The sequence below is a fragment of the Dendropsophus ebraccatus genome, unplaced genomic scaffold (assembly GCF_027789765.1).
Source record: "Dendropsophus ebraccatus isolate aDenEbr1 unplaced genomic scaffold, aDenEbr1.pat pat_scaffold_787_ctg1, whole genome shotgun sequence".
Classification (NCBI taxonomy): domain Eukaryota; kingdom Metazoa; phylum Chordata; class Amphibia; order Anura; family Hylidae; genus Dendropsophus; species Dendropsophus ebraccatus.
Genome location: NW_027210386.1, coordinates 6,152 through 20,994, shown reverse-complemented (window position 1 = coordinate 20,994; position 14,843 = coordinate 6,152). Strand labels below are relative to the sequence as shown.

The following is a 14,843-nucleotide window of genomic DNA, read 5'->3' as shown; positions in this document are numbered from 1 at the left end:
GTCTCCTGCTTTATGCTATGTGACTTAGTGATTCTGCAAGGCATGGAAGATATTGGCTGGTGGCCCACCGGCCCTCGGCGTGCGTTCCCCTTCCACAGACGAAAATGTGCCCTGATTGATTTTAATTCGTTAATAACATTTCTGGGTCTGTTACATCCGAGGTTGTGTGGAAGCCGCTCATTATTTATACATGAGTAATGAGATGTCCCAGCATGGTCCTACACTACAGTAGTATTACTCCAGATGTGCTATACAGCTATAAGGCTGCATAGAACTTCTTTTATCCCTATTTAGCATTGCACAGATTAAATATAGATAATATAGAGAAAATAATTGGAGAAACTGAGTTACATCCTGTATTATACTGCAGAGCTGCACTCACTATTCTGCTGGTGGGGTCACTATGTACATACATTACTTATCCTGTACTGATCCTGAGTTACATCCTGTATTATACTCCAGAGCTGCACTCACTATTCTGCTGGTGGGGTCACTGTGTACATACATTACATTACTGATCCTGTACTGATCCTGAGTTACATCCTGTATTATACTGCAGAGCTGCACTCACTATTCTGCTAATGGGGGTCGCTGTGTATATACATTACATTACTTATCCTGTACTGATTCTGAGTTACATCCTGTATTATACTCCACGCCAGCACTCACTATTCTGATGGTGGGGTCACTGTGTACATAAATTACATTACTTATCCTGTACTGATTCTGAGTTACATCCTGTATTATACTCCAGAGCAGCACTCACTATTCTGCTGCTGGGGTCACTGTGTACATACAGGGCCGTATTTGCCACTAGGCACCCATGGTTCGGTGCCTAGGGCGGCGCTTTGCGGGAGGCGGCACCCGCAGGGAAGCAAATGTTTTTTTATTAAAAAAATATTTAGAACCCCTGCCGCCATAGGCCCAGGATCTATCACAGGCCGGAAGCTCACAGCTGCAGCCCTGCGGTCCCGAAATTCTCAAGCAGGAGAGAAGTTCGGGTACCATGAGGCTGTAGCTGTGAGCTTCTGGCCTGTAATAGAGGCTGTCTGTGCTCCCCCTGCCCCCATCTTCTCCCCCTGCCACCCCAGCTGCTCCCCTGCCCCCCATCTTCTCCCCCTGCCACTCCATCTTCTCCTCTGCCACCCCAGCTGCCCCCATCTTCTCCCTGTCACCCCAGCTGCCCCAATCTGCTCCCCCTGCCTGTCACCCAAGCTGCTCCTTCTGCCCCCATCTACTACCACTGCCACTCCAGTTGCTGCCCCTGTCACCCCAAATGCTCCTCCTGTCCCATCTACTCCCCCTGCCACCCTAGCTGCTCCCCCTGCCCCAAATCTTCTCCCTCTGCCACCCCAGCTGCTCCCCCTTACCCCAGCTGATCCCTCTGCCCCACAGTTGCTCCCCCTTCCCCCATCTTCTGCCACTGCCCCCCAGCTGTTCCCCCTGCCCCTTTCATCCCAGCTGCTCCTCCTGCCCCCATCTACTCCCCGTGCCACCTCAGCTGCTCCCCCTGCCCCCCAGCTGCTCCCTCTGCCCCACAGCTGTTAACCCTGCTCCCCCTGCCTCCCCAGATTCTCCCCCTGGTGACCGATGAGACCCCTATAGCTACACCACTGGATTGCAGTAGTGTACTGACACAGCCCCGCGGTCACTACAGTACACTAGCGCAAACTTTTAAACTAGGACCCAACTACAAGAGCTGCAAGTACTACAACTCCCAGCATATATCCTGAGGGCTGCAGACTGTAAGTAAATGCTGGGAGTTGTAGTGCTTGTAGCTGTTGTAGTTGGGTCCTAGGTGCATCATACACTGGATGCTTTGTGGCATATAAGAATACATAGATCTGTGGGGGCTCAGTGTAGAGGAGAGACCCCAGAACAGCACTAATAGGGGAAAGAACAAAAACATCTACCCCTACCCTATTAGTGATGTTCTGGGGTCACTTCCCTACACTGAGCCCCCACAGATCTATGTATTCTTATATGCCACAAAGCATCCAGTGTATAGGACCCAACTACAACTGTTGCAGGCACTACAACTCCCAGCATGTACTGACAGTCTGCAGCCCTCAGGATATGCTGGGAGTTGTAGTACAGTAGTACAATCCTCTGATAACTACCGCTGTAGACAGATGTATTGCTGGACCTTCAGGGCTGATGCTTGTCACCCACAGATTGCAGCCACTAGGAGACTCTGCACACACTGATTTATTAAAGTGTTGTTCTCTCAGAGACTACAACTCCCAGCATACCCTGAGAGCTGGTTTCAGCCAATCAGTGGGTAAAGTAGCACTTAGCTGCTGATAAGTCAACATCTTGACCTGAATACAAACTTCGGGGAAAAATGCAGACCCGAATAACGGCCAAAGTCTCAAAGACTTTCACACTGAAAGGCAAAAATGCTATGCATCACATTGACGCCCAAAAAAACCTATGTGTAAGGGCACCCTTAGAGTGTCAAGTAGCCTAGCCACAAAGATTCAGAATAGATAAAAACTTTTTCTAAGGAAGAAGGAGAAAAAAATTATTTGTCAAATTAAAATGAGGTGGAGTAAGAATAATATGGAATGCGAAGGATTGGTTAGGTCTCCTTACTCACAAACAAAAAGAATTTGCAGGATTCATGGAAGTTTAGAAATTTTCCAGAGTTTCTAAAACTATCAAATCAGGGATTCCGTAAGGAGAAAGGTTATACAGTAATGTATTTATTCATGGAGGGTAGTCTTAAAGTGTAACTATCATCTTGGTCTGGCGCCAGCCCCTTGGGTTCTCAGCAGCCGGACCCTGACCGATCTGCACTTATTTTCAATTGAAACATGCTGACAAAAGGATAAAAGACCCTGAGGTTGCACAGAGTGACGGTATTATTAAAATCCAAACACTACAAGGGGAAGACGGATTATATATGTTACATTTCTTCTGGGCATGTGCCCAACTGAGAAAATATTGGGAAGAAATTGTGTCTATTCTGGTGGGAAAAAAGGTATTGCAGGGAGCTCCCCCCCTTAAGAGGGCAATATTAGGGAAAGAAATGGTCCAGGGGAGGAGAAGTACCCTGGGTGGGCTTGGGTGAACATTGCAGGGGTCCATTTACACAGAAAGATTATCTGACAGATTATCTGACAAAGATTTGAAGCCAAAGCCAGAAACAGACTATAAACAGAGATCAGGTCATAAAGGAAAGCCTGAGATTTCTCCTTTTTTCAAATCCATTCCTGTCTTTGGCTTCAAATCTTTAGCAGATAATCTGGCAGATAATCTTTCTGTGTAAATGGGTACTAAGGGTGGTTTAGAATTATCTGAAGGGGTCTAGGTGATTGTTGGAGCTGTGCTATATGTTCACCTGGGTGGGACTGGGCAAATATTGGAGCTGACTTATATAATCATGTAAGTAGGCCTAGGTTAACACTGAAACAGTAACTATAACTATCTATGATTGCCGAGATGAAAGTGGGAACTGTGCTATTTAGCCCTCTAGTTCGGCTTAGGTGATTGTTGGAGCTGTGCTCTGTGATCATCTGGGTGGGCCTATGGGAATATTAGAGTCAGGCCATACAACCATCTAGGTGGGCCTAGGTGAGCAATAGAACTGTGCTATACACGTATATAAGTGGGCCTGTTTACAGGCAGAATTGTGTGGCACAATCTCTAAAGGTTTAAAGGGGTTATCCTGCGAAAATCAACTGAGGTCATAAAGTTATACAGATTTGTAATTTACTTCTTTTAAAAAATCTCAAGTCTTTCTATACTTATTAGTTGCTGTATGTCCTGCAGGAATTGTTGTTTTATTTTCAGATTGACACAATGCTCTCTGCTGTCCTCTCTGGCCAAGACAGGAACTCTCTCTCTCGGTTTTCTATGAATCCCCATAGAAAACCTCTCCTGCACTGGACAGTTCCTGTCTCGGCCAGAGATGTCAGCAGAGAGCACTGCCTCAGTCTGAAAATAAAACATTTCCTGCAGGACATACAGCAGCTAATGAGTTAAGTATCAGCTAAGTATCAGCTAAGTATGAGAAGACTTGAGATTTTTTGATAGAGGTAAATTACAAATCTATATAACTTTCTGACACCAGTTGATATGAAAGAAAAAGATTTTTGCTGGACAACCCCTTTAAGAAAATACTAGAACTTCAGTATAGAATCATCTAAGCGAGTCCTGCTGAATACTTATATCGAATGCTTGAGATCTTGGAGAAAAACTGAAATACAGCTACAGACTGTATAGTTTGAGATGACGCTAACACTTAAGGAGAATCCTTAAAATAGGAATAGACAAAAGGAAAAAGGAATTTAGGCAGAAGGAAAGAGATGCAGAGGGTCAGGTATTAGAGAAGGAAGAAGAGTACCCCCAAGTAATATGATTTACTCAATGAGACCCCAAGGACTAAGATCCCACTGCAGCCATAGGCTCTGTCAGCAGCTCCTTCCCAGATCAGATCCCTCAATAACAATGTGACTGACCTGTATATCCCAGTTATTATGCTTCCTTCTCAAATATTAGTGCCCCCTGTAGCCATTAGTAAGGCCCCTCCCCCAGTAACAGTGCCCCCTGTAGCCATTAGTAATGCCCCTCCCCCAGTAACAGTGCCCCCTGTAGCCATTAGTAATGCCCCTTCCCCAGTAATATGGAGCCCTGTAGCCATTAGTAATGCCCCTTCCCCAGTAATATGGAGCCCTGTAGCCATTAATAATGCCCCTTCCCCAGTAATATGGAGCCCTGTAGCCATTAGTAATGCCCCTTCCCCAGTAATATGGAGCCCTGTAGCCATTAGTAATGCCCCTTCCCCAGATACAATACCCCTATAACCAGATACAATGCCCCTATAACCAGATACAATACCCCTATAACCAGATACAATGCCCCTATAACCAGATACAATGCCCCTATAACCAGATACAATGCCCCTATAACCAGATACAATACCCCTATAACCAGATACAATGCCCCTATAACCAGATACAATGCCCCTATAACCAGATACAATACCCCTATAACCAGATACAATGCCCCTATAACCAGATACAATGCCCCTATAACCAGATACAATGCCCCTATAACCAGATACAATGCCCCTATAACTAGATACAATACCTCTATAACCAGATACAATACCTCTATAACCAGATACAATACCCATATAACCAGATACAATACCCCTATAACCAGATACAATGCCCCTATAACCAGATACAATGCCCCTATAACCAGATACAATACCCCTATAACCAGATACAATACCCCTATAACTAGATACAATGCCCCTATAACCAGATACAATATCCCTTGTTACTAGATATACTACCTGGATCAAATTCCATGTCTGCTATAGCCAGATACAATGTGCCCCAGTTGGAATGACCCTTACCACTAGATACGCCCCCCATAACAAAACACAATGGGGGACATTTATTAAGTCCAGCGTTTTTTACGCCGGACTTATAAATGTCCCCGCATCTCCGGCGCTACGGAGATTTATGTAGAGGTGGACCGCCTCTACATAAATCCCGTGTGCGTTGGTGCACACAGCCGAAAACTTACACCACCTGAAAGGTGAAGTAGGTTTTCGGCGTATCTTTTAGTGTTAAAAATGATAAACCGCGCCCCCAGTTCTGCCCCCTCCACACCCCCCTCCCCGCCCCCCCCGGCGTACCCAGTGGAAAGGGGCGATTTGCAAATATTTTATTCGCAAGTGGCCGTTTTGCAAATAAAATATTCGCAAATCGCCCATTTCCGCCAAAAAATACGCATTTTTGTAATGATACATGTCGCCCAATGTCTCCTTTAACCATATACATTATGGCCCCTATACCCAGATACAGTGGCCCCTGAAGCCAGAAACAATGCCCTATGTAGCTAGAGAGGCTCTCTGTCGCCATATACAATAACAATAGTAGTTAGCTATGCCCCCTGTAACCAGATGCAATGCCCCATATTGTCACAGGCTGAAGTGTATTGAGTGTAGGAGACTGGACTTCTCCATACACATATTTGTTATAATGGCCGCCTATGGCAAACTGTGCACAATAGTCAAGATGAACATAAACACTAAACCCCAAAAGAGACCTGAACCCTACACAGGCACAGCAGGCGGGAAAGTAGCGGCAGATATGTAATAATAATCACTTATTACCCTTATATAAAACTATGAATAAAATAGTAATTATATGGGAAAAACTATTCTTATAGGAAGGGAATGCAACCTTTTATCAAATGTATTTTTTTTTATTTATTGAGCAACATTATCAAATATCAGTATAAATCATAAGAAAATACTACAGCCGAGCGCATAGACCAAGATTTTATTCACCCTAATTCCTGCCAATGGCCGACTGTTCATTGTATGGTTAGTACAAGTGTTTGTATTAAGATGTTTAAATAAAGATTATTGAAAATCATGATGTCATTTGTTTACAAACTGGACCCTTCAGAGCTTTATTAGTAGTTGGACTGTAAGTATGCATATCCATTGGCTCCTGGTATTTTTTGTTATTTTCTATTTTTAATCAGTTTTCTCCATGTAATCTTTTATTTTCTCACACACATAGGCGATTTGTGAGAGATTGACGACAGGAGAAGACTTATAGTCATGGAGGAAGAGCTGAACATCATCTACAGCGAGGAGGACCAGTTCGTGGAGGATACAGACTTTCCCGTTGTCTACGAGGAACATGTGAGTGAGAATTCCCCATCCAGTATAGCAGGGTATAGCAGATAGGATACACTGTGGGATGTTTGTATAGAGATGGGGTTGTGTACATAGTGGGGTGTCCTGTCCAGGAGTATCTGTACCTGTAGATACTCCTCCCTGGTCACATGATCACATAGGTGCCCCCCCCCCCCATAGGAGACAGTGGTGATGGGAGGAGATGTGTAGAATGGGGAGCTATAAATACCTTACACCCTGTTACTTATTCCCCATGTTCAGCCATTTCCAACTGCCATTTTGCCATGTTCCATGCAGGGGGCGGGGCTTAGTTGGGCCATGATAACTGCTGGGTGGTGGCTGTGGTCTATGGCCGGGCTCATGCACTGTGTGTGTTATGTGATCTCCAGCACCTCTGCGGACATAGGAAGGAATATACTCCTATAAGGTAGAGGGAGAAATCACATAGCACACATAAGCCATGGGCCTGGCCTAAGACTTTATCCAGATGTGCAGTAATATGTGACAATGCTATCACTGGATCAGGGCCTACTGTGTGATCTCTAAGGTCAAATAATAAAAAATAATTATAATATATATGGTACAGTATGGGATTTGTAGTTCTGCAACCTGAAGCTCTCCTGGTTGCATAACTACAAGCCCCATCCTCATGTTGTGGTGATGGTACAAGATGGGAGTTGTAATTATGCAACCAGGAATGCTCTAGGTTGTAGAACTACAACTCCCATAATCATTGTGTGGGGACAACACTTTATGGGAGTTGTAGTTTTCCAACTTGGAGTTCTCCTGGTTGCATAACTACAAGCCCCATCCTCATTGTGGTGACAGTACAAGATGAGAGTTGTAGTTCTGCAATCTGGAGCTCTCCAAGTTGCATCACTACAACTCCCGTCATGTAATGTCACCAGGGCATAATGGGAGTTGTACACAGCTGCTCCTGTGTTATTTTGGTGCGCAACTTGCTATGTGTACTGGCGCACTGGAGTGTTGTTGTGTTTCCCTGCTGTTTCTCTAAATAAAGAATTTAACAGCTGGAGAGTCACAGAGGGGGTGGCAGGGAAGCCTGCAGTGATATCCCCCCCCCCATTACACAGCCACTGAGATGCTGACATACAAGAGGGGTGCCGCTGGACATTGTCCCTCTACGGGCTCTACAGGCAGACAGGGAAGCCTGGAGTGTAATCCCCCATCATACAGCACCGCTGACATGTCGCTCGGGTTTGTCAAGGGGGAGGTGCCCTATGGATGAACGGGGCCACCGCTGCTCTTGCACAATGTTCTGAGGATGGCCTATGGAAGGGAAGGCACAACGACTGCTGTACATTGTCCCGGCTATACGGGCAGATGGGGAAGCCTGTAGTGGAATCCTCCCCCCACCACTCGCACGGCAGCATCTCCTCCGCATTGTAATGGGGGGGGGGGGGAGGATTCCATGACAGGCTTCCCCATCTGCTTGTAGAGCCGGGACGTTGTCAAGCAGCACAGCTATGGACCCCCGCAGTGCACAGCAGCCCGGTCATCCTCCATAGCGGCCGAGCTGTGAGCGGTGAGGAACTGTGCCAGTCACTCTCCGTGTGTGAGACAGCATGGAGCTCCGGATTTGCCGCAAATGGAGGAGAGCACTGGAGGAGAGCGCGCTGTAACAAACCCGGCATGGTACAACTATTTATTGATATGTAATTACAAAAATGACCATGTCAGCAGGGTTCTGTGTATTGTCTGCTAGATACGTTCTAAGAATAAATTTTATTTTTTGCATGATGACTGGAGTACTCCTTTAAATAAAAATAAATAAACATATATATATATATATATATATATATATATATATATATATACAGTGTCGGACTGGGGTACCTGGGGCCCACCAGAGGAAATGATCCTTGGGGCCCACCAATAAAAATCCAGTGAGACAGGACATGCTGACCCGACCCTTTCCTTGATTCATCAGTATCTGTGACAACTTCCTAATGAATAACATGTTTTCAGTCGAACTAGAACTCTCAGAATACCCTACACTAAATCTCTCAGGGTATAATGAGAGTTGTAGTTTCTGAGAGGATGACCCTTTAAAAATAATTGCTATGTAGAGGATCCTGAAGGTCCAGCGATAAATCTCTACAGCGCCAGTTGTTATCATAGGATTGTCTATTCACTGTACTACAAATCCCAACATATTCTAAGAGCTGTAGACTGTCAGTAAATGTTGGGAGTTGTAGTGTCTCCAGCTGTTATAGTTGGAGGATCTTAGGTGTATTGTACACTGGATGCTGTATGGGAGATCAGAATGCATAGCCCCCTCTGTGCAGCATCCTCCAATACATAGCCCCCTCTGTGCAGCATCCCCCCAATACATATAGCCCCCTCTGTGCAGCATCCCCCAATATATAACCCCTCTACGCAGCATCCCCCAATACATAGCTCCCTCTGTGCAGCATCCCCCCAATACATAGGCCCTCTGCGCAGCATCCCCCAATACATAGCCCCTCTGTGCAGCATCCCCCAATACATAACCCCTCTGTGCAGCGTCCCCCAATACATAGCCCCCCTCTGTGCAGCATCCTCCAATACATAGCCCCTCTGTGCAGCATCCCCCAATACATAGCCCCCTCTGTGCAGCATCCCCCAAAATAGAGCCCCTCTGTGCAGCATCCCCCAATACATAGCCCCTCTGTGCAGCATCCCCCAATACAAAGCCCCCTCTGTGCAGCATCCCCCAATACATAGCCCCCTCTGTGCAGCATCCCCCAATACATAGCCCCCTCTGTGCAGCATCCCCCAATACATAGCCCCCCTCTGTGCAGCATTCCCCACAATACATAACCCCTCTGTGCAGCATCCCCCAATACATAGCCCCCTCTGTGCAGCATCCCCCAAAATATAGCCACACTGTGCAGCATCCCCCCAATACATAGCCCCTCTGTGCAGCATCCTCCAATACATAGCCCCCTCTGTGCATCATCCCCCAATACATAGCCCCCTCTGTGCAGAATCCTCCAATACATAGCCCCTCTGTGCAGCATCCCCCAATACATAGCCCCTCTGTGCAGCATCCCCCAGTACATAGCCCCTCTGTGCAGCATCCCCCAATACATAGCCCCTCTCTGTGCAGCATCCCCCAATACATAACCCCCTCTGTGCAGCATCCCCCAATACATAGCCCCTCTGTGCAGCATCCCCCAATACATAACCCCTCTGTGCAGCATCCCCGCAATACATAGCCCCTCTGTGCAGCATCCCCCAATACATAGCCCCCTCTGTGCAACATCCCCCAAAATATAGTCCCTCTGTGCAGCATCCCCCAATACTTAGCCACTCTGTGCAGCATCCCCCAATACATAGCCCCCTCTGTGTAGCATCCCCCCACAATACATAACCCCCTCTGTGCAGCACCCCCCCCCCCCCACAATACATAGCCCCCTCTGTGCAGCATCCCACAATACATAGCCCCTCTGTGCAGCATCCCCCAATACATAGCCCCTCTGTGCAGCATCCCCCACAATACATAGCCCCTCTGTGCAGCATCACCCAATACATAGCCCCCTCTGTGCAGCATCCCCCAATACATAGCCCCCTCTGTGCAGCATCCCCCAATACATAGCCCCCCTCTGTGCAGCATCCCCCAAAATATAGCCCCTCTGTGCAGCATCCCCCAATACATAGCCCCTCTGTGCAGCATCCCCCCCAATACATAGCCCCTCTGTGAAGTATCCCCCAATACATAGCCCCTCTGTGCAGCATCCCCCAATACATAGCCCCTCTGTGCAGCATCCCCCAAAATATAGCCCCTCTGTGCAGCATCCCCCAATACATAGCCCCTCTGTGCAGCATCCCCCAAAATATAGCCCCTCTGTGCAGCATCACCCAATACATAGCCCCTCTGTGCAGCATCCCCCCAATACATAGCCCCTCTGTGCAGCAGCCCCCAATACATAGCCCTTCTGTGCAGCATCCCCCAATACATAGCCCCATCTGTGCAGCATTCCCCAATACATAGCCCCTCTGTGCAGCATCCCCCAATGCATAGCCCCTCTGTGCAGCATCCCCCAATACATAGCCCCTCTGTGCAGCATCCCCCCAATACATAGCCCCTCTGTGCAGCATCCCCCCATTACATAGCCCCTCTGTGCAGCATCCCCCCACAATACATAGCCCCTCTGTGCGGCATCCCCCCAATACATAGCCCCTCTGTGCAGCATGCCCCCACAAGACATAGCCCCCTCTGTGCAGCATCCCCCCCAATACATAGTCCCTCTCTGCAGCATCCCCCAATACATAACCCCTCTGTGCAGCATCCCCCAATACATAACCCCTCTGTGCAGCATCCCCAATGCATAGCCCCCCTCTGTGCAGCCCCCCTTTGTGCAGCATCCCCCACAATATATAGTCCCTCTGTGCAGCATCCCCCAATGCATAGCCCCCCTCTGTGCAGCATCCCCCAATACATAGCCCCTCTGTGCAGCATCCCCCAATACATAGCCCCTCTGTGAAGCATCCCCCAATACATAGCCCCTCTGTGCAGCATCCCTCCAATACATAGCCCCTCTGTACAGCATCCCCCAATACATAGCCCCCCTCTGTGCAGCATCCCCCAATACATAGCCCCTCTGTGCAGCATCCCCCAATACATAGCCCCCCTCTGTGCAGCATCCCCCAATACATAGCCCCTCTGTGCAGCATCCCCCAATACATAGCCCCTCTGTGCAGCATTCCCCATGTAGAATTAAAAACAAAATAATAAAAACCTACTCACCTCTCACTGCGATCCCCAGCAGTCTCTCTCCCTCCTGGAGCTCCGGTCCCATGCAGCGTCCTGGGCTTCTTCCCTCTTCAGGCCTCCTGGCCTCCGCTCCTTGTTCCTCCGCGCCGGTGTGCGTCCAGGAAGTGACTGTCACTGGGAGGAGGACGCTCTAGCAGACGTGCCTGCGCGCGGCACGTCTGCTCCTATTGGAGGGTAATTTAAAGGGGCAGAGCGGCCTCAAGTGGATCCGGCGGCCGCGGTCCCCCACAAACAGAATGTTGGGCAGGGCCCCCAGAGAGTAATACAGTGCTGCTGCGTCTGAGGCTGGGGCCGAGGCTGGGGCCTAGTCAGGTGATGACAGCAGCACTGTATTACTGTCTGGGGCCCAGCTGTCAGACAGCCAGTGTGCAGGCGGAGGGACCCAGTCCGGCACTGTATATATACATATATATATATATATATATATATATATATATTAGAATGCACTCTGATTTATTATTAGGTGTAACATACATTTACTGGCAAATAGCTGCTATACTGTAGACCCCAAACTGTAAGGGTGCCGCCTGCCTCAATGTCAAGCGGCGTTGACATGTCAATTCTTGGAGCGGAGAGCGGAGGAGAGAGGAAGCGTGTGAGCCCTCTCATAGAGTCTCTGTTTAACACTGAGGCTTCTGCCACGGATCTTTGCTGCCCCGGTCTTGCAGGCCAGATGTGGCTCTTTTGATGGCCGCGACTGCCCCTCCGCCTCACCTACTGCCTGCCCGGACATGCTCCTCCAATCCAATCAGCACAGAGCGGGAGCGTGGGGCCGGTGCGACAGGCCGTGGCGCATGTGTTGATTGGATGCGTGCACCACGGCCCACCGCAGCGGCCCCAAGCTCCCGCTCTGAGCTGATTGGATTGGAGGAGCACGTCCGGGCACGTTGTCATAAGGAGGCCGCCCGCTGCTAGACACTTTTGGAACGGGCAGTGCTGCAGCTCCTCTCCCAGCGGCCCACGGTCTCCTGTGATCTTCCAGTGCCGGCAGCATGGTAAAGAGACACTACCGGATGTGTCAGGCAGCCTCTATCATGAATTATAGAGGCTGCAGGGGCAAGCGACCCAAGCAGCGTCTCTGAACTATGCTGCCTGCACGGGAAGATCACAGAAGACCGCGCGCTGCCGGGAGAGGAGCTGCTGGGAACGGGTGACAGGTGAGGTTTTGTTTTTGTTTTTTTTCTGGTGGGGAAGTGCGCTGGCCGGGCTGGTGTCAATAGTAGGGCACTGCACAGAGGGGAGGGTCTGGATTGGGTGACTATATGAGGCACTATTGGGGCGTATTGGCTACTATATGGGGGGTATTAGATACTATATGGGGCACCATTGGGGGGTATTGGCTACTAAATGGGGCACTATTGGTGGGTACTGGATACTATATGGGCATTATGGGGGTATTGGCTACTATATGGGGGTATTGGCTACTATATGGGGCACTATTGGGGAGATTGGATACTATATGGGGAACTATGGGGGTATTGGCTACTATATGGGGCACTATTGGGGGGTATTGGATACTATATGGGGAACTATTCGGGGTAGTGGATACTATATGGGGCACTAGATACTATACCGGGCGCTATGGGTGGATTAGATACTATACCAGGCACTATGGGGTATTGGCTACTATATGGGGCACTGTGGGGGATTGGCTACTATATGAGGCACTGTGGGGGGATTGGCTACTATATGGGGCACTAATGGGGGTATTGAATACTATATAGGCACTAAGGGGGTATTGGATACTATATGGGCCACTATTGGGGGGATTAGATACTATACCAGGCACTATGGGGGATTGGCTACTATGGGCCTGTGGGGGATTGGCTACTATATGGGGCACTGTGGGGGGATTGGCTACTATATGGGGCACTGTGGGGGGATTGGCTACTATATGAGGTACTGTGGGGGCATTAGCTATCATAAGGGGCACTATGTGTGTGTGGGGGGGGGTCAAATGGCATAGTGTGTATGTGAGGGGTAGTGTGTGGAGGAGGTCAGGTGGGGTAGTGTGTTAGTGAAGGGGGTCAGGTGGGGTAGTGTGCGTGGGGATGGTGATCGGGTTAATTGTGGGTTAACAGCAGAGGGGGCATTATTACTATATGGAGGGTACAGCAGAAGGCCTTATTACTATATGGGGACACAGCAGGGGGCATTATTACTATATGGAGGGTACAGCAGGAGGCCTTATTACTATATGGGGACTCAGCAGGGGGCATTATTACTATCCGCTTATGACGGCACTCAGAGGGCCCATGCCCCGGATGTTTTAGGACCCTAGCAACGCCCCTGTACTAAAGTATATGACGATCTCACCATATGTATACTGCTTGTAGATCAATGGTAGTCTGCTCATCCCGAATGTGCAGGGTAGGAGGATAGAGATAGTAGGGAGCACCCATGTCCCTAATAGGCCCTAAGTCAGGTGCACCAAACTACCCCTGCTTGCTAAGGGACCTGTCGGGGTGTAAGCACCCTAATAAAAGCGACCACTGCCCGGTCCAATTCCTCTCCAATGCCCTATGGTCACCCTATCATTTACTGTACTCCAAACTGGTTCCATCCAAAAGGAATAGTCGGGGAGATTGTTACGGCAGCTTGTAGCCGGGGCCAAGTTGTAAAAAAAATACACATAAAAAATGGCCCAAAAGAACATCACATGTTGGCACAGTCACATGCCCTGGGTGTAGCATATGGCTCCACCCACATTAGGGCATTTTTGCCCTGACAGGTCTCTGAGCGAGCAGGGGTAGTTTGGTGCACCTGACATGGGGCCCATTAGGTACAAAGCTGCTCCCTACTATCTCCATCCTCCTACCCTGCACATTCAGGATGAGCAGACCACCATTCATCTACAAGCAGTATACATATGGGGACTGGTCTATACCATGCAGCAATACTGGAGTTTTTGTTTTTTGGATACTTTGGGGACATCCAGCCTAAATGTAGCACATGCTGCTTTGTCTTTAAGGGAACATTCACATGTACTGTGTTTGCTGCAGATTTTATACTGTGAATTTTATGTTGCAGATTTCTGCTTTGTAGATTAGGGAATAATTTATAATAATAATAATTTTTATCTATATAGCGCCAACAGATTCCGCAGCACTTAACAATTCTGGGGGTACATACATAGACAGAAATCAGACATTACAGAGATATACATATAGTTATCCATACAAGAGGAGTGAGGTCCCTGCTCGCATGCATGAGCTTACACACTATCAGGAGGGGGTGCGAGACATAATGGCAAAGTGCATCATTGTTCTTGTGGTCCTGCCATCTTTATAAATAAGGCAGTGCAAGTAAGGGTGGGTGAACCTGTCACCAGCCAATGCCTGCATGCACAGGTCTAAGTGCTTAAATTCTTGGTGTGTGTGTGTGTGTGTGTGTAGG

General features: G+C 48.4%; 1 protein-coding gene across 1 annotated transcript in view; it reads left to right on the top strand.

Annotated features, from left to right (window-relative positions):
- The window catches only part of LOC138779845 (major centromere autoantigen B-like), a 56,350-nt gene extending 49,553 nt beyond the window's left edge, over positions 1–6,797 (top strand). The window contains exon 10 of the transcript XR_011361219.1: positions 6,549–6,797. The gene's annotated coding sequence lies outside the window, so the exon portion shown is untranslated. The remainder of the gene's footprint in view (positions 1–6,548) is intronic.
- The last annotated feature ends 8,046 nt before the right edge of the window (positions 6,798–14,843 follow it).